The following is a 19,212-nucleotide window of genomic DNA, read 5'->3' on the forward strand; positions in this document are numbered from 1 at the left end:
GGGTCTACTAGAATAGGTTTTCATGCTTGAATATTCAAAAAACATGTTCCTTTTAAAATATTTGACATTGTTGCAGCACCTCTCTTCCCAGTCTTTCAGTAATGCTCTGTTTAGTTCCTGTCTCTGTGAAGCCCCTCCTTCTGAAAAGAGCAAAGTGCTCTGATTGGTCAGCTGGATTAGTGTGTTGTGATTGGCCAACCACTTTGAGCATGTTTTGGAAATGTCACGCCCCTTACCACAACCAGCAGTTTCAACACACTACTAATGAACTCAACCAGGTCTAGTAAACTTTTTGTCTTGCGTATGCCTTGGGCGGGACTTATTAAAATGAGGAATATTGCGATGTGTATTCCCGGAAGAAGACTCAAGACTACGATTGAGAAGTTTCAGGGAGTTCAGAAACAGCGTGCACTGATATAGAGAATAACTCCCTTTGCTTTGTAACTTTGCAGACCTTTTTCCTGTCAAACTGCACCATTACACTCCTAAGAAAGCTGAAAATGTAGAAAAGCATAATAGATCTTTAAACTCTGACCATAACTACAGTTCATGACATTGTTGTATCTGGTCATTTATTCCAAATTGTAGGCCATGTGCTTGAGCTCCCTCAGCGCATTGTGTTTCACGTCTGCATGTGTCCACTTGTGCGCTCCTCTTTCTTTTGCAGATGGTCCTATATGTTTACTAGTGATGCGCGGGTCGGCTTTTTTTCCAACCCGCGGGTCCCGCATTTATGAAATTATTTGGCCCGCCCCAGCCCGCCCAATTTACAACCTAGTACGCTACATATAACCAATGAACTTTTGATTATTTAGCACATGGAAATGTTCATTTGGCGTTTTTGCGTTCGCTGTGCAAAAAAAGAATGGCATCCACTGTACCGGGGTTTAATCTATTTCTCCTAGACTCCAGCACCCGGCCAGCAGAGCTGAATGTGCGCTCGCTTGATGCGCTTGTGGCCGGGATACAGAGTATCATTTTTGACAGCTTGGAAAGCACAGGAAAGGCGATTGACTGGGACTGCCAGAAGCTAAGAATGTCCTCTCCGTCCCAGCAGAACTGTCCCTCAATGTAGCGCTGAACCTCGTCTTTCTCGGCGGCAACTTCACTTTCATCCTCCCACTCACTAAACGCATCTCTTATTCTTTTGACTCGCTCGGCTTCGTCAACTAAAAATAAAATATAACAATATTTAACCTTTAAAACATACATTAGACCACTATAGCTAAAACGCCTATGTATTTGCTGGTGTTACAATACTCACCTCGAGGCACCGGCTCTGGCTCCCTCAGACTTGCTGGAGGTGTAAGCGGCGCACTGTTAAATTCCCTGACAAGTTTTCTGGCCTGGTTGTACACAGCGTTTCTCTCCTCCGCTTGAAACATCTTCAGGGACTTAAAACGGGGACAAAGAAACGTTCCAAGCTTGTGGGTGACGCTGATGGACATTTTCTCGTTTAGCAGCTGCGTTGCCTGTGCCCGAATATAAACCATGTACTCCGGATCACCGTATATGGGCTCGCAGTGTTTCTTCAGTTTAAAAAACCAAAGCACGACCAGCTGAATAGTTGGATACGTATCACCCTCCAACTCTTCACTCGCAGTTCTAAAAGGCAGCAAAAACTCAGTAACTGTGTTTAACACATCCAGCTGAATGCCATCCATTCTGTGGAGCTGATCTTTCTCCTGCAAGGCCTGTTGGATTTCACGATACTGTTTACTGACTGACTGCATCATTGCAACTTTACTGTTCCAACGGGTTTCACATTCCTGTGTCACAGTGTGTGGGAGTTGTACTACAGTCCCGGATTTTTTCAGGTATGTCACAAGGCTTTTGCACTTTGCAATGACATCATTCACGTCGCGCATATATGTTGCCGTGTTCTCTTTTACATCAAATGTGTGTTTGAGAACGATGTTAATGACATGGGCTGTGCACGGCACCCACTTGTAGCTGCGAAGGGCAGCTTTTATGTTTGCGCCCTGGTCACTTACAAACATTACTTTTGATATGCTGGCAGGTTCAATACCAAAGTCATGCAGCTCCTTAATAATTTGCTCGTGGATGTTGTGCGCTGTCTTTTTGAGAGTAGAGTCAAATTCAGCTGTGCTTATGACACGGCTCTCCAATTTCCAGTCGTCATTAATGAAGTGACCAGTAAACGCCGTGTATGCTCGTTTGTTGAACTCATCAGTCCACATGTCAGTGGTAATAGCTATGCCACAATCCAGAGCTTTATTTATCTTCTTTGAGAGGATTTCTTTTTTTTCTTTAGCGGTCGCTTTGGCTCTGTCGCAAACAGTTTGCCTGTGAGGGAGTACACTGCTGGCATCCACACGTCCGTAACGTGAACCAATGTTAATTAGACACTGGGCTACGGTATGAAATCCATCTCCAGATACTATGTCGAAGGGCCGCAGGTCTCGACAGCACAATTCAACACAAGCGTCTGTGACCTCGGACTTGACATGTGCTGGTACTACTTTACTTTTGAGGAAAGCGGTAATATTTTGAGACGTGCCACTGTCGTCCTTTTTCTTAGACCCCCCACAAACATGTCTTGACAGGCTGGAAGTGCCCGTTTTGTGGCTCTCGTGTTTATATATTTTTTCACACGAGTTGCACTTCACGTAGCCGATACTGCTGTTGTCTCCTGCTGCAACTATTTCTGAGAACCGGTCCCAAACATTAGATTTAGCAGCCTGACCTTCTTTTCTTTTAATGATGTATATTCCCAACCTCAATTTCTCCCTCACCTCGTCTTCCATCTCCACTTTTATTTTTTCCTTTTTTGTAGCTGGCGGTGGGAGGCTGGGAGCTGTTTGGCGCGCCGCTTTCGTGACGTGTCACGTGACGCCTGGGCAGTGGGCAGTTGGGAACATCACGCAATTTACGTTGCGGCGACCTTCATATTGTAACCTTATCAAATAACCTAATAGAATATTAAAATAGATATTCGCAAATATTTAATAAAGGCTGACATTTTTTTATTTTGTTTTTAATGACCCGCCCCAACCCGCCCGGCAAATAAAGTGACAATTTCTTTACCCGCCCCAACCCGACCCGCAGGTAACCCGCGGGGTCCGCGGGTTATGAGACGACCCGCGCATCACTAATGTTTACTACTGCATTAGAGCAAATCTGTCTGAAGGAGAGAGGGAGATAGAGAGAGAGAGATTCCTGAGGGTCATTTGTGGCTCCTTCTGTTAGCACTTCTCTCTGGAGAGATGGGAGATGATGAAAAGGTATTTATTACAGACAAACAAACAAGCAAGCATTGTCTCACTTACTGTTACTGTGCTCTTTCCTCATGTACTTATTGACTTTGATTTATGCCACGCATTGTCAGATGGTCTCCAATTGAGCGTAGAATTATGCATGTGCGTGTAGAGTAAGACGTCATGTTGAATTTGCCTTCGCCCTGCAGTTTATACAGAAAAAGAAACATATGAAGGGAGAAAAATCAACATTGAGTGTGGATGTATTTTTCATGGGCTGTTCTGTGGTATGGTCCTTATCATTAATAATAATGTGCGTGAAAGGATAGCAATATAGACCAAGAAAATATTAATGAAATTCAATTATTTAAATGTGTGATAAATCAGTGATGTAATTTAAAGAACATAAAATAGATAGTGACAGATGCTTCTTTTCCCCATACATTTCTCTTTTCACTATTGAAGGGACAAAATATTGCCCAAGGTTTCCATGTGAAATAGTTATAGTTATTATAGAATAATTCTAAAGTTATATAAACTTAAAACAGAGTTTGATGCTAATTATTGCTATATTTGTGTGGTTTTGTGTGTTCAATATTTTGTTTCAACTCATGCTTCTTTGAGAAATGTACAGTTTATTTAATGGTTCAAAAAGTGTTATTTTAAAGAAATGATAACAACACATGAATACTCATGAGACAAAAAAAAAAAACTTTTTGATGAATGTTTCCACTGTTCTTGCCATTATAATTGAAGTCAATGGGGTCCAAAGCAACACTGGACCACTTTAACTTTCATTGTATGAGAGAGAGAGAGAGAGAGAGAGAGAGAGAGAGAGAGAGAGAGAGAGAGAGAGAGAGAGAGAGAGAGAGAGAGAGAGAGAGACATGAGGGTGAGTAAATGTTTAACTTCTTCCCTTAAGAGTTATAGAAAATACTACAATAAATGAAAGGCCAGATTTACTAAACAGGGCAAATTAGCGTGAGAACACAATTCCATAAAAGCACCAATGGGAGTGGAAAGTTCTGCGCGTAATCTACTGACAACGTGCAAATCAAAGAATACAGACGCTGCTGGATCATTTCCATAATGACCAACACAATTTACCAAAAGCAGAGCAAATTAGCGTCTTGTTTAAGACATGGTTTATTTGGGCGTTAAATTTTGGCGCAAATACCAGCAAATTGACTAGCGCAAACCTTAGTAAAAAAAACCTTAGCGTAATTCATTTAAATACTCTCCTCCCATAAATTTTGCATCTGAAATGGAAACTCCTACAAATTCGTATGCAATAAGGTCAGCTGCAAAACTAACAGTCCATGCCTCCAAATCATTTTTCACTATCTTCAGTAAATCCTGACAGTAGTTTTCTAACCCCAAAAAAGTGTTTGCTCTGACGCAAGCTGTTAGTAAATCTGGCTCTTAATATCTTTTGATCTGATAATCATTTTGACAACATATGATTATGGAAAGTCTTCCATTTTTGCCTGCATAACAGTGTTTATTTCATGACCTGGTTACTTGTCATTTAGTAACCAGGTCAAAGTGACTCACCGCACATCACTTCCAAGACAGGATTGGGTTACGTCTAGATGATCCATCCTATTACAAATGTACCTTGGCATCCAGTCTGAGGGGACATCCAGTATGTCTGGCAGAGTTTTTACAGCAGTGCCAGGACAGGATATCTCCATGCCAGTCATAGCGTCCCATATGCCGGGAACACATGCAGACATCTGCAGCATCTGCTGACGGCAGACATGACAGAGCCAGGAGACAGTGCTGACTCATAAGAAAACAAGAAAGAGGTGGATGACATAATAGTGAGACAGCAAGATCAAGACATTTGGTTACACTGATGCCGTTGACTATAAGTAACGTTGCTCCTACATGTCAACTAACTCTCATTAGAGTATTGGTAGACTGTTAGGGGTAGTGTTAAGGTTAGTAGAATAAGTTGACAGGTACTTTCAAATTTACTTACAGTAAGTAGAATGTCTATTAAGGGACCATCAAAATAAAATCTTAGCTGCCTTGATGAAAAATATATTGTTCAGTGGTGGCTTTGCCTAAGCCCAGGACACGTTGTGATTCTCATATATCTAAAATTCCTTAGGAGAAATAAAAGTAGATATAAATGAGACCTGAGAAATTGAGTAAAAACTGAGATTGTGGTGGAAGAAACATTGAACAAGACTCTCAAGACTCCATTATAGGACTTTTATAGACTCCATTTTTCAACTAAAAAGAACTGACTCATAGGAGTAATTTGGTTGGTAATCGGCATCATTCATTCTGTAATCGGTCTACTGTGAACACTGTAGATTTAGCATTATTTCCCCCACCCCCCAAACCAGTTCAGCTGAAACTTCGCCCCATAGCCCATTGTAAAGATTTCATTGGTCATGTCAATCAAAGTGCTGATTGCCTACACCAAACACTAAACCCTAACCCTAACCTTAACCAATGAAATTAGCTGCAGGGTGGGATTCAAGCTGAACTGCTTTGGGGGGATATACTGTAGCAATATCATGGCGGGGCTGAATCAGTAGTTCAGGAAACTGGCAGATTAAATGTTAATAAAAGCAGTTTTTTTCAGTAAACATCAGCATGCAAATAGCACTCAATTCAGGGAATAAGTACAGATGGCTCAGATGGATTGCTATAGTGGTGAAATTGGATACCGTTTGTGCTGAAATACTGTGTGCAAAAGTTTAGTAAATCCAGCCTTCAGTTTTAAGACCTTGTTTAGTTTCTCTCTCCACTCCCCAACCAGTCATCTTCATTTAAAGTTCCTCTTGACTGGGGTGAGAAAGGTGATCCTCTACCAAGCTCGGTTGGTCAAAGCAATTCTCCTCACTAAAGAGGACCTTGCCCTCCGCCTCCCTGCTCTGTCCCCAATCAGTCCACTTCCCTTCCTCCTGCCACCGCCAAGCCTGAGAATCCCTCAACCATTCTGGGCATTACAAACCCACTTCCCAGGCACGGCCAACAGCCGGTCCCATCTGACTTCCACCACACCTGAATGTAAATCAGATCATTACCTCTAACTCTGACTTATGTACGTCCCTCTGCTCTGGAGAATTTGCCATATTGTTATTAACACATCGCAATTAAGAAATATTCTAGTGTGACTTGTTATGCTTTTATAAGAGAACTTCACCTGTCATTATTACTGCTCCATTTACATGAGTTAGAGATGCCCGTTTGCTGCTTGTCTCGGTGGACAAACTTAAATTGCTCTATAAATTGTCTTTAAGGTAGAGATGCCCATCATATCACCAGTCAAAAGTGTGGACACACCTACTCAATCTTTTTTATTAATATTTTCCACACTTTATAATAGTAAAGTCATCAAAACTATAAAACAGCACAAATGGATGAATTAAAATGATGAATAAAACCTATATTTTATCCTTTTCAAAGCCACTCTTTGTCTAGATGAAGGTGCAAGCTAAAGCTGCACGATTCTGGATAAATTGAGAATCTTTTTTTTCAAACAGAGATCACGATTCTCCTATGATTCTGAACAGACAAGAGACAACTAAACAAAAAAGCATGTAATTTACTGGTTCTGACAAAATGTTAATTGCTGCAGTCTATTTAAAATGTTTAATTAATAAAAAAAAAACAATAAAAAAAAAAAACGGTTTCGGCCAACTTCGGTCCTGGAGGGCCACTGTCCTACAGAGTTTAGCTTCAACCCTAATCAAACACACCTGAACAAGCTAATCAAGGTCCTCAGGATTACTAGAAAATTGCAGGCAGGTGATTTTTTCAGGGTTGGAGCTAAACTCTGTAGGACAGTGGCCCTCCAGGACCGAAGTTGCCCATCCCTGCATTACAGTGTTTTTGAATGAAACTCTTGAGTGAATTTGAAGCACCAAGTTACTTTCAAAAGGATTTTCTCTATCAGTAGCCGCGTTTCCATTACCCTTCAAATTGCGCAAATTGAAATTGCGAATTGAAAATACACCCAATGGAAACACGTCAATTTCGCAAAAACTTCCATTTATCGCAAAAAAGTTTTTACACTCGCATGAGGTGATTTTTCAGGCAATGCGAAAAATAAATATTTCGCAAAACTGCAATGGAAACAGTTTTTGCGCATTTACGGGTCACCTGACGTAGATGACGCGGTATGTTTGGACAGAATACGAGACAGAGTTCTTTATTAAAATCATATAAGACAAAAGAATTACAGGAATAATGGATTCTAACCCTCAAATAAATGCCACAATCAAGACCTCGAAGCAGATGTGAGGGAGAAACACCCAGAAACACCTCATATGTGAAATAATAATTACACCTCAAGTATAATACGGGTCGAATACGGGTCGTTCCTTACCATTAATGCTTGGAAAACACACATACATCTCCTTCGATTAATAATAATGGCTAGTGGAGTGGCTGGGATATAGTACATAATCCTACCAACGTCCGTTGCCATGGTTTTTGGAATGATTTTACTTATCGCGAGAGGAAAAAACGTGGTTTTAGTCGCATAACATCGGTTAATGGAAACGCCGTCATTTAACAATAGTTTTTTGTCGACATTTAGAAAAAAAACGCCAAAAGTTTTGCGCAAATCTGTAATGGAAACGTGCCTAGGGTTTTTATTCAAGTTCTTGACTCAATTTTAAAGAACCCTTTATGCCATAACTGTTCTATAAGGATAAATGTCTTAAATTACTGAGTAAAACTTTCATCTTTCATGTTTAACAGGATATTTCCTATTCTTTTCTCCTATTGATAAAATTTACGAGCTGAACTAAAATGATTCCATGAACCCCTAAAGTGTTTTAAATATGAAGAACCTAACAGAACCATTTAAGGTTCTATATAGACCCTATTCTTCTAAGAGTCTGTTTAAATGAAATGAATAAATAAATAAATAAATAAAAATAATCAATCAATAAATAAAATAATAAATAAACAAATAAACAAATAAATACATACATACATACATACATACACTCTTACAAATTTTGGTCTTATAAAAAAGAAAATCATATACAGACACAAACTTTTATACAAAAGTAACTTTAAGTGATTTAGCGTATGCCTTGAAATTTTTTTTAAGATCATGAGAAACAAATTAAGTCAATTGTGAGTGTCCAACCATTTGATTGTTAGTGTCCTTTCTAATTGATTTTCATAAAATTCTTGCTGCAAAATCTCATTTTTTCCTTTAATAATATGCTTCAAAACAAGAGTTACCTGCTCATGGCAAAAGTCCAAGAAGAACATGTTCCATTTGATAAACAGGAACTCTTGAATGATCAGGTGGAGTGGGTTAATACTGAGAAACAGCTTTCACAGAGACCTGTGATGTAATGGCTTAATTAAAAATGACAGAGATTAGCTCTAAAAAGAGACCATCTGTTTCCACTTCAACTTAAAAGACATGTTTTTGGAAGAGTACAGGTAATGGAAATTAGACCTATTAGGACTTTTATGTCACAACGGATTGTTAAAGGTCAACAAGTGGCCCGTTTCAAAGAAATAGTTGGACTGGAGGCTGCCCTATTTGCAGTCATGCTGATAGTCAGGAAAACAGTCTAGTCTATATCATGTTATAAATAAAACAAAAAAAAAATAACATATATCTTGAATTTTTGGAAACAAGGCAAATGCAGCTACTGACTGTTGACCTTAATATACATTTCCTCTAAATCAATGCTAATAACAAACTATAGTGGACCCCTCAAATCCAAGTTTCAGTACAGTTCTAACTAACTAGTACAGCTCAGAGAACTCCGCAGGCAGAAGGGCTTCCAATCCGACATTCAGGTGGCTCTGTTTTTTGCTGGACAGGTGGGTAAATCCAGTCTGGTTTTTCTAAATGGTTCATGACTGTTTCAAGAAGCACAGAAGGGAGGGGGGGATGGGATGGGATGAGGAGGAGGGAGGGTCGAGCTAGCCTTTGTTTTGTTTGACAATACTTTGAACATCAACAAGAAGTGAAGTCACCCAACATCGCTTAGAGCACCTTTAAACAATATACAAACTAATACGTGTTTTTCAATGACATCTTAATAAAAGTTGTAATAAAATGGCAAAAGAATCTTAAAATATGCCAAGTCTCTTTTTATATCAAGCACAAATAGGCCTAAAAGCAATGAGGAGCATGGTTTATTACATGTGGCACATTAAAATAGAACATCATCAAACATGCTTTGAGTTTTCTGGACTTTATGACTTTGCCATTTAGCAGGGATTGTGGGAATGTGAAGTCTGAACGGTCAGTGACAGGCCATGTTTCTAAAGTAGCTCTCTCTCTCTCTCTCTTTGTCCCTTTGTCGAACTCTCATCTCTACTCCTGCTCTCTATATCACTTGCTTTCAGAGGAGCTTGATGCCTGTGGACAGGTCTTAAAGTGCTTGCCCATTATTTTAAATGATTAATTCAGTGCTTGTGCTCTGGTCTTGTTGCTCTCCTCAACATTGATCCATGTTTTAACCAAGACACTGCAATTAAACAATCAATACAGCAAAAGGGTGCGGGCGATAACAGTTTTGTTATCCTTTGTTTGGACATTAATACAGGTGTTTTCTTATTTTTGGTAATCCATCAAGGAAAACAGACTTCTCTAAGACAACTGGCCGGCTTAATTACAAGTCAAACTAATTAAAGCTGAGGTTCAAAGACAACCTGACAGTTCAGCCTGAAGAAATAGTAGTCCAGTTCTGTAACAGTAGTACAGTATACGTCTAACTGAACATAACGATACAAAAACTTGAATGAATATTAATTATGTAACACAATGTTACCTTGACTTTGTGACACGTACACTGAAATAAAAATGGTGTAGGATTTACTTTAAAACAATTTCCATTTAGAACATGCTAGTAAATTTCACAATTACAGAAATGTCAAGTGACACAATTAATTAATAATGAATTTTGCAGGAGAACAACTTAAATAGTATTTTCTTGTAATACGTACTCCAATAATATTTGTCCTATCAATAGCTCAAAAATCACTTTTATACAGTGTATTTGTTGTGCTCTCAAATTAGCGCAATTGAAGCCAGTCTTGTACTTCTGATGTCTATATACTAATCTTGCCTCACTACTCTGTTAAAGGTAACCATTTGAAGTCCTGCTACACAATTAATTATAAGAGTGTACAGTATGTTAATGCCATGTGATTGACATATCTGATTTCTTTCCTGATGGGGGGTCTAAATGAGTTTGGCATGTGTCAGGACTGATTGGCAGTTGAGTGTCACATGACCTCATGGGGCTGCATGAGTTAAATTATATATTCATGATAAACCTAATTTAGAGAGTGTTTTAGGGTATGTTTGCACGACAACGGTATGCTTAAAATGGAGAAGTCTTTCCTTTGAGTTTTCCACGTACAGACGGCACCATTGTCAAAACTATTCCCATTCAAACGCGAAAACGACTAAAAACGCTGCAATCTGCTGCCAGGCCATTGGATGGCGACGAAACACTACAGACTGAACACGTAATAGCATGTGCATGACGTCGTCGTCTTCAGAGATTTGCGTTTTTGTTGTTTACACGGAGACCGTTTTCAAAAACTTGCCCTTTGAAAACCGATTTCAAAAGTTTGCAATTTCAGGCACCCAAAACGCAGTTGTCGTGTAAACGAACGGCCAAAATGCATAAAAAGTTTAACATTTTTAGTTGAAAACGGTGTCGAGAGTGAGTTTGAGTATATGCATCCCGCCTTCCCTCCCGCCATCCATCCATTTATCCATTCACCCATCCAAATATACAACTTTAATACTTTAATAACAACTAAAAACATATTGTATAAGTATTCAGTTTAAGATATCTAAATATTATTTAGATATATGTATTATTTATTTAGACTTTAACTGCTTATCTGTCATTTAGCAGACTCATTCCATTGACCGTGACTGAAGTGCACTTGCTGGAGCCCCTGGAGCATCCTGGGGTTAAACAGTTTCGCTCCAGTTCACATTGGTGACAGGGGAACTTTTACATTGGGTTTATAAGGAGATAAGTCAATGAGAGCAAAGGTGAAAAACGAAGGTTACTGAAAGAATCAGTAAGACGCTTTAGACTCTAGAGAATCATTGCACAGACTAGTTTTCATTGTAACATGAATTATCTCTCTACTACAGATGGTTTTTATTAATTTAAATCAGAATCTGAAGAGTCTGCAAATGGGTGCAATCATTTTCTTTTCCCCTTGGCATTCCATTTGAACTCTGTGTTAATGTTTGGTTATTGGCAAACACTGGGTGAATTTATTAACACAAAAGTAACTTCATATTCATTGAGCGCATTTAGAGTGTTAAGCAGTGGTCAGAGTAGTATTCTTATCCAGTCAGAATACAAAAACAGTAGTATTTTACACAGGGAAAATGTGTAGGTTGTATGAATGGAATCTGCTATTTTAAAATTCCACATAATAATAAAATCAGTGTTGAATGAATGAATGAATGAATGAATGAATGAATGCATGAATGCATGAATGCATGAATGAATGTATGTATGTATGTATGTTCCATCTGGGCATAATGATGATGACATAATATATTTCCATTACGGCATCGTTAGATAAAAAATGAATATATAATGTGCCCACTGTGAGATACATGCTGTGTGTTCCTCCATTTGCATTGCTTCCATCCTATCATTCCTCACGCTAATTACTCCATCTATAGCTTTTCCTTTCTTATCAAGCTGTCTATATGCTACTGTACTCTCATCTGCTGTTCTGTCCCAGTGATATACGACCCATTTGCGGTCTCTGAATTAATGGCACGCCTCTTTTTGAGTCTACAAGATTCCGCATCCAATTTGGAAAACTATTAGTTAACTGGTACCACAACCATAGAAGAGTGTGTATGTTTCCCTGCAGTAATCAGAGATGATTTCAGAAATCAGGTGTGGGGGAAGGGGAGGGGAGTGGACATTTCTCCCGAGTTTGAGGGCAGGCAATCCTCTCTTCACTAATTTCATTCCACCTGTGTCCCTGTGCTCAAGAGAGACCATTTGAAGTTACAATTGGTATCTTGACACGACCATATGAGGAGAGGAAATGGGAAATGAGATTTGTGGCCACTCTAACACCCACAAACGCTGATGTGACTGATCGCTGCGACAAGTTGCCAAGTTGTTTGTGTGAGTTTGTCAAGTGTTTTTGATGGTTTCTCTCACTCCATACGGCATGCGCACAATTGGTGGGGACACAAAACACACATCTCTTTATTTTAAAGCCGACAGTGGTCACTGATGGCTGCTATCACAATTTCATATTTAATACAAAAATATGGAGAAGTTATTTTCCGCTGCTTGGATTATTTTACTTCAAAATGTTTTATGTTTCGGTATTTTGTAATGTTAATGAAATAAGTCTCTTATGCTCACCAAGGCTGTGTTTATTTGATAAGAATACAGTAAAAATAGTAATATTGTGAAATATTATTACAATTTAAAATAACCGTTTTCTATGTGAATATATTTAAAAATATAATTTATTCATGTGATGCAAAGCTGAATTTTCGGCAGCCGTAATTCCAGTCTTCAGTTTCACATGATCCTTCAGAAATCATTCAAATATGTTGATTTGCTGCTCAAGAAGCATTTCTTATGTATTTCTTAGTTTTCCATATATATATATATATATATAAATAAATAAATAAATAAATAAATAAATAAGGAATACTAAGAAATACATAAGAAATATATATTACTGACCCCAAGCTATGCAGTACATCTGTATATATATAAATTGATTTACTACATTAGTCCGTAACAACCTGATGTAAAGACAACTGAGAGCTACAACTAAGATTTTAAGATACATTTTAAGATCATGCACTTATTACTTATGTCTGACAAAGTGTTTAAATGCTTTGCATTTTTAGCAACATGGGGGAATAAATGATTAGTGCAAGAATATTCTGGAATTTGTTTAGAAAATGTGTTTGGCTAATTATAAGTGTGAGGGGACAGTTAAAAATGAAATGTCTCAATTTAATGGAGTTGATCCCGGTGTTAAAAGATCTGCAAGTGAGGGTGAACTCTGCTAATATGACCACGTTTAATGACTGTTGCTTCATTATCTGTTCAAGAAGCAATTAAAAATAACTTCAAAGTGGATTTTTTCTTTTTTCTAAAAAAAGGGGGATATAGGAAAAAAAAAGAGAAAATGAAAAAAACTTCACAAGGTTATAATGGCACAAAATGAATCCCAAAAAACGCAGATTGCATCCAGGAATACAGTACTGCATAATCGCATATAAGAATGAGGAACGTTTATTTTATTTTTTTTTTACAATTTGCCTCATTATAATGTCTCTTCTCCAAAATAGATCTAAAGTTAAGCCCAATAAATTATTAACAAGCTTATTTTCATCCTTTGCATCTGGCTCACTGGTGCTTGATTGCTTTGTGAGCGCTGTTAATTGCCAATTAGGAGAGTCCTGCTACACCAATCACAACAGAGAGAAAATGACTCCAGTCCCAAACAAAAGCACACAGCAAGGACAAAATAAACAGCCCAATAGACAATGCAGATCACATTTGACAGTTCAGCCTAAAGACATAGTAGCACAGAACTTATAGTATATGTCATAGTGAAAAGAATGAAATCAGATCGCATTTATCCGTCCACAGATCACATCCTGCATATTTCCCCTAAATGTCTGATAATCATAGCAGTATCTACATATACATTAAATAAACAAACAAATAAAGAAATACAATTAAAATCCTGTGAAATTGAATTGTATGGTCATGCAGAATAACAACAATTTAGCATTGAGACCTGCGCTGTACATAATTTTTTACTGTTTGGATAAATATTTGTTTACGCACATCCTCTCTCTAAGATGTATTGATCCGGAAATGGGATCTATTTGTGTCCTCTCCAAAGTCAAAACTGTCATGTCTACAGTCTACCATCAAAAGCAACTCACAAAACCCTTTAAACAATGAGCATTGTCAATATAAGTATTGATTTGCTACCTTTCTACCGAATAAGCTTACACAAATATTGGATTCAAGGGAACAAAACATGTTAGACATGTCCAGATTTAACGCTATATTGCTGATTTCCCTCTCTACCAATCACTGTCAGTCTTCCTCTCAAGACAGTTCTCTTTCATATATTTCTGACTATCTGCCAGCTACTGTCAGTCTGGGAATTTGTAGGTAAGTGAAATGAATATAATGTTTTTTTGTTTTGTTTTTTGTCCTTTATGCTTACCAAGGCTGCATAGTACTATTGTGAAATATTACAATTCTAAATTTACTTTTTAAATTTATTTAAATATATTTTAAAATGTAATGTATTAATGCGATGACAAAACTGATTTTTCAGCATCATTACTCCAGTCTTCAGTCTTCACATGATGCTTCAGAAGGAGGATTGGAAGAGGAGGAGAATGAATGAGTGTTCTAATATGCTGATTTGCTGATAAAGAAGCATTTTTTTTCCTTTTTTTTTTCTTTTTTACGGTAGCATATACGGTTAGAGATGTACACATTTAAAAATAAAGTTTCCAAAAGGAGGTCTTTTTTTTTTTCAGCAATGTCATAGAACAACAATTTTTGGTACCCCAAATAACCTTTCAGTGACCGGTTCTTAAAATAAAAAAAATGTTCATAGTGTGAAGAACATTTTAACGTATTCATGAACCTTTTCTACTATACATTCTACATTTGCCCAATGGAAATGTTCAATTGATGTTAAAGGTTCTTCATAAAACCATATATGCCAATAAATAACTTTCATTTTTTAACGGTCACCTATTATTACCCTTTTTACAAGATGTAAAATAATGTCCTTAATAATGTCTCTAATGTGTGTTGTGAAGTTTTAGCACAAAATACCCCACAGATCATTTTTTATAGCATGATAAAACTGGCACTTTTGGGGGGTGAGCAAAAACACGCAGTTTTTGTGTGTTTCCCTTTAAATGCAAATGAGCTGCTGCTCCCGGACCCCTTTCAAAGAGAGGGTGGAGCTTCAAGAGCTTGTTCTTCCGGCCAGTGTTGTCAAGTCCGCGTTTTTCCCGCAAAATGGGCTTACTTTTAAGTGTTGCCACGGGTATAAAAAAACTAATTCTGCGGATTGATTTCCATCCCCTTAAGTACGATTTCGGCGCTCCAACACCCCGAAAACACCCTCCAGATGTACAAATTCAGTGGGGAATTTGGCTGCCCGATGGAGAACATCGCATTGGGCCATTTTTGGGCTACTTTTGACTGGCCATTGTTCTACTTTTGTTGCACAGACCTGGCAACCCTGGCATACCGCCAACAACAAAACAGGACAATCTCACGCACTGAAAATGTCAGAAACCGGAGTTGAACAATGATGGAGAGACGTAGAGAGACTTCTCTTACTTCAAGAAGAAGTGACAACATGTAGAATGCAACAGGACGTTTCTAAATGGTAAATTGATAAATTTATGTAATTATCTTCAAGTCATCGATTAGCACGTTCAGTCATGATAATCTATAAATCGCAGTACATGTGCTTGTGTGGGATCACACTGTTGTAAGATGCCTACAGAGCCTAACATTGGCCAATAGTCCTGCATCTTTCTGGTGAATGTTCGTACTCGTAGCATCAGGTATTTCCCGTAAGTGGTTTCTAAATTGTTCAGTCTCTAATGAAAACTTCAAATATGATGGTGGCGCCACCTCTTAAATGGTCTGCCTGCTTTGGAACATTCCGTAATCCATGCATTACTTCACTTTAGACACTTTGGCAAGCCACAAACATTAGTAGAGATCTCATGGGGGAATATAAATCGCAATAAGTGTGGATATACTTTTCTTCTTGACACTCCTCCAGCTCACAAGGGACAAAGGCTATGGTGGAGAAGCTCTGCTCATGTTCGAAATATGATAAAAACTACAGATCAAGAGAGCTGAAAGATGGGCCTCAGCATCTGGTGATATATTTTTAATAACATTAATAGACTTCTGGCTTTGAGGATGATGACCCAGAAAGAGGCCAAATGAAGAATGTGTGAGAGAGAGACGGAGTGTATAAGACAACAGCAGACTTTGACAAGGGAAAGGAAGTGTGTATTGGAGTGTGTTAGAGCGTGCTTGTGTACTCTAGGAGAATGAATGGATGACCGAGTGGGTTTGCAGAGCGTGAATGAAGCCAAGCAGGCTGAGGAAAAAAGACAGGGATGGGGCACGTCTAAACCGCTGGCTTCACACTGGACGCATTTTAACAGAAAAGACCTGAATATTACATGAGCACACACACACACACACACACACACACACACACACACACACACACACACACACACAGAGAGAGTTCCTACTTGAATTTAAGAATTTTTCATCCCAGTTCAGTTCATTAAACTTATCCTTTTATGATCTGTGTGCAGTCTGAGTCTGTGATGACTGACCACAGACAGCCTGCAGCTAAATGTGGCTGTCACTCCTCTTCTGAGTGCCTAATTCTGCTCTGTACACACAGAGTTTGCTTATAAAGGAGACTGACAATCACATTTTTCTAGGGATTTCACAAATGTTCATTCCATCTATGTAGTGTGTATAATTCCACACTGAACAACTATATTATGAAGTGACTTAATTAGAAACATGACACAGAGACTTAAAGGTGCACTTAGTCATTTTTCCTCTTTAAAAAGTTTAACCCTAATAAATGAATAGCATTAAAAAAAATGTTTTCAACATATGGGTTTTCATATCAGTTTTTAATTTCATATGGGTTTCCAATCAAATCAGTAACCTTAAAGCTTATTTATTTTACACTAAGCCGTTCGCCTCATGGGGGAAATCACATGACCAGCCGAATACTATTAACTTTTTTTGGTAACTTTCCAGGCGGGTAACTGTCAAATAATGCATTTCTACAATCCCTGTTGAAAACAAACAAACAAAAAACAGCCTTACCTGGTTTCACTGGTTTTAACCGGTCTCCCAGACTGGTCAAGCTAGTATATTGGTAGGTTTTAGAGTTGAGCCGAACTAGACAAGCTGAAAACCAGCTTGACCAATATATACCATCTTTAAGACCAGCAAACAAGCTTAGGCTGGTTTAATTATATTTTTTTCAGCAGGGATTTAATAAAAAATGACAAATATATACATAAGATACACAATACATATTCATGCACATTTCCCCCCGTACATTTTTTTCCAATGCACGTTTATAAAAGCTACTTAAATGTCCTAATTGAACTAAAGCCTAATCCTGGCTTAATCTAAACCTTGTCTGTGAAACCAGGCCATAGAGTATTTGAAAGGATTCACAACTTCAGATGAATCCCTTTTTAACTCCAAAATCTGTCTGTACACTGTGTTGAATCGCTGATGACAGGTGCCAATGATTGTTGACTGGCAGCTGTTTATCCCACACAGGTGGCAACCAATGATGCGCTGCAAAGCACCATAACTTTAATTCAAATGTGACTCCGCAGATTAAAGTCACAATTTATCTTTGTTTTAAGAATTATTATTACAAATAATATGCAAATGCCTTGCCTTGTGTTTGTGTGTTGAATGTGAAAACATGAGGGGAGGTATGATGTTATATGCTTTTAACTCATTGGTGAAAGGCATTTCTTTCCCACCTTTGGTTCTTAGAAACGGGGGAAAAGCAATTAGTCATAGAAAATGATGCATGATGATCAACTGCTGTGTGAAATGACCCATTGATCACAATAGAGGTGTAATGTTCTTTCAGCTGTCACAAGGCCTGCAAAAAATGTGGGAACTAGATTTTACAGATATTAATCTTTCTTTCTTTTTCTAACACTTTACCATAATGTTAAAGACATTTAAAGCGATAGTTCACCCAAAAATGAACATTATCCCATGATTTACTCACCCTCAAGCCATCCTAGGTGTATGTGACTTTCTACTTTCTGCCAAACACAATCGGAGTTATATTAAAAACGCATTTCTTCGCTTCAGAAAGCCTTTATTAACCCCCTGGAGCCGTATGGATCACTTTTATGAAGTATGGATGTGCTATTTGGGCTTCGAAATCTAAGTTACCATTCACTCCCATTATAAAGCTTGGAAGAGCCAGGATATTTTTTTTTAAAACAACTCAGATTGTGTTTGGCTGAAAGAAAATTTCAATTCCTTGAATGCAAAAATTAAACCAAACATGAACAGTACTGCAGAATTTATTAATCATGGTTTAAGTTAATTATATTTAATTTTGTAACATAATATTTAGCATTATATAATTGCCATTAGTGAATGCATTATGAATTATAAAATCTAACTAAACTAGTGCATGCAAATCTATAAATATCCTTAATGTTAAACTCATTAATAAATAATTAAGATTAATACAAATATTGTTCATTGTTAGTCTATGATACCAAGTGCATTAACTAATGTTACCATACACAGCCTTATTTTAAAGTTATGCTTTTTTTTACATTCTTCTTCAATTACACATAATCTTTAATAAAGACCGTTCGTTTTGCTTTATGTGGTGAATGTTTTTAGTTGAATAAATAAATATTTACTCACACACACAGCCTAATTTGCTCTTCACAGAGCCATGAACTGATCAGATAATTTTAGCCCAGATGGCGAGGCTAGACCACACAAACACACACTCACACTTCCCAGCCTCTCACAGACAAACGACTGAACGCATAACGGCGGCGTGCCACTCCTAATCCAAAACTGCACAGAAAAATTCCCCCAAAACAGAGAAAAAGAAACATGGATAATTGAAAAGTGGGTTACAACACTAACAACTGAGGCATGATCTCCGCTCACAGCAGGAGGGAAGCAAATCATGCATTAGCATGCAATGTTGGACGTGTAAATTATTTCCCTGTGAAAGCGTGAGTAATATGATACGTCTTCCTACCTGATTATATTGTCGCACCGCTCAGGCAGTGTCATTGCGCTTAGCTTATTCATCACGATCCAAACAAAAATGAGCCAGTGGAGCTATAACTAACCAAACCAGGACAATCGAAATGAACCACAGACCCTTTTTTCCACCCTCTCTCTCTCTC

The 19,212-nt window shown here is 38.0% G+C and overlaps 1 long non-coding RNA gene across 1 annotated transcript in view; it reads left to right on the plus strand.

Annotated features, from left to right (window-relative positions):
* Positions 1 to 6,820: 6,820 nt before the first annotated feature.
* The window catches only part of LOC309511809, a 15,108-nt gene continuing 2,716 nt past the window's right edge, over positions 6,821 to 19,212 (plus strand). Inside the window, exon 1 of the long non-coding RNA XR_014210774.1 lies at positions 6,821 to 6,867. This is a non-coding gene — a long non-coding RNA (uncharacterized lncRNA). The remainder of the gene's footprint in view (positions 6,868 to 19,212) is intronic.

The sequence above is a fragment of the Leuciscus leuciscus genome (assembly GCF_965113295.1).
Source record: "Leuciscus leuciscus genome assembly, chromosome: 12".
NCBI classification, from domain to species: Eukaryota; Metazoa; Chordata; class Actinopteri; order Cypriniformes; family Leuciscidae; genus Leuciscus; species Leuciscus leuciscus.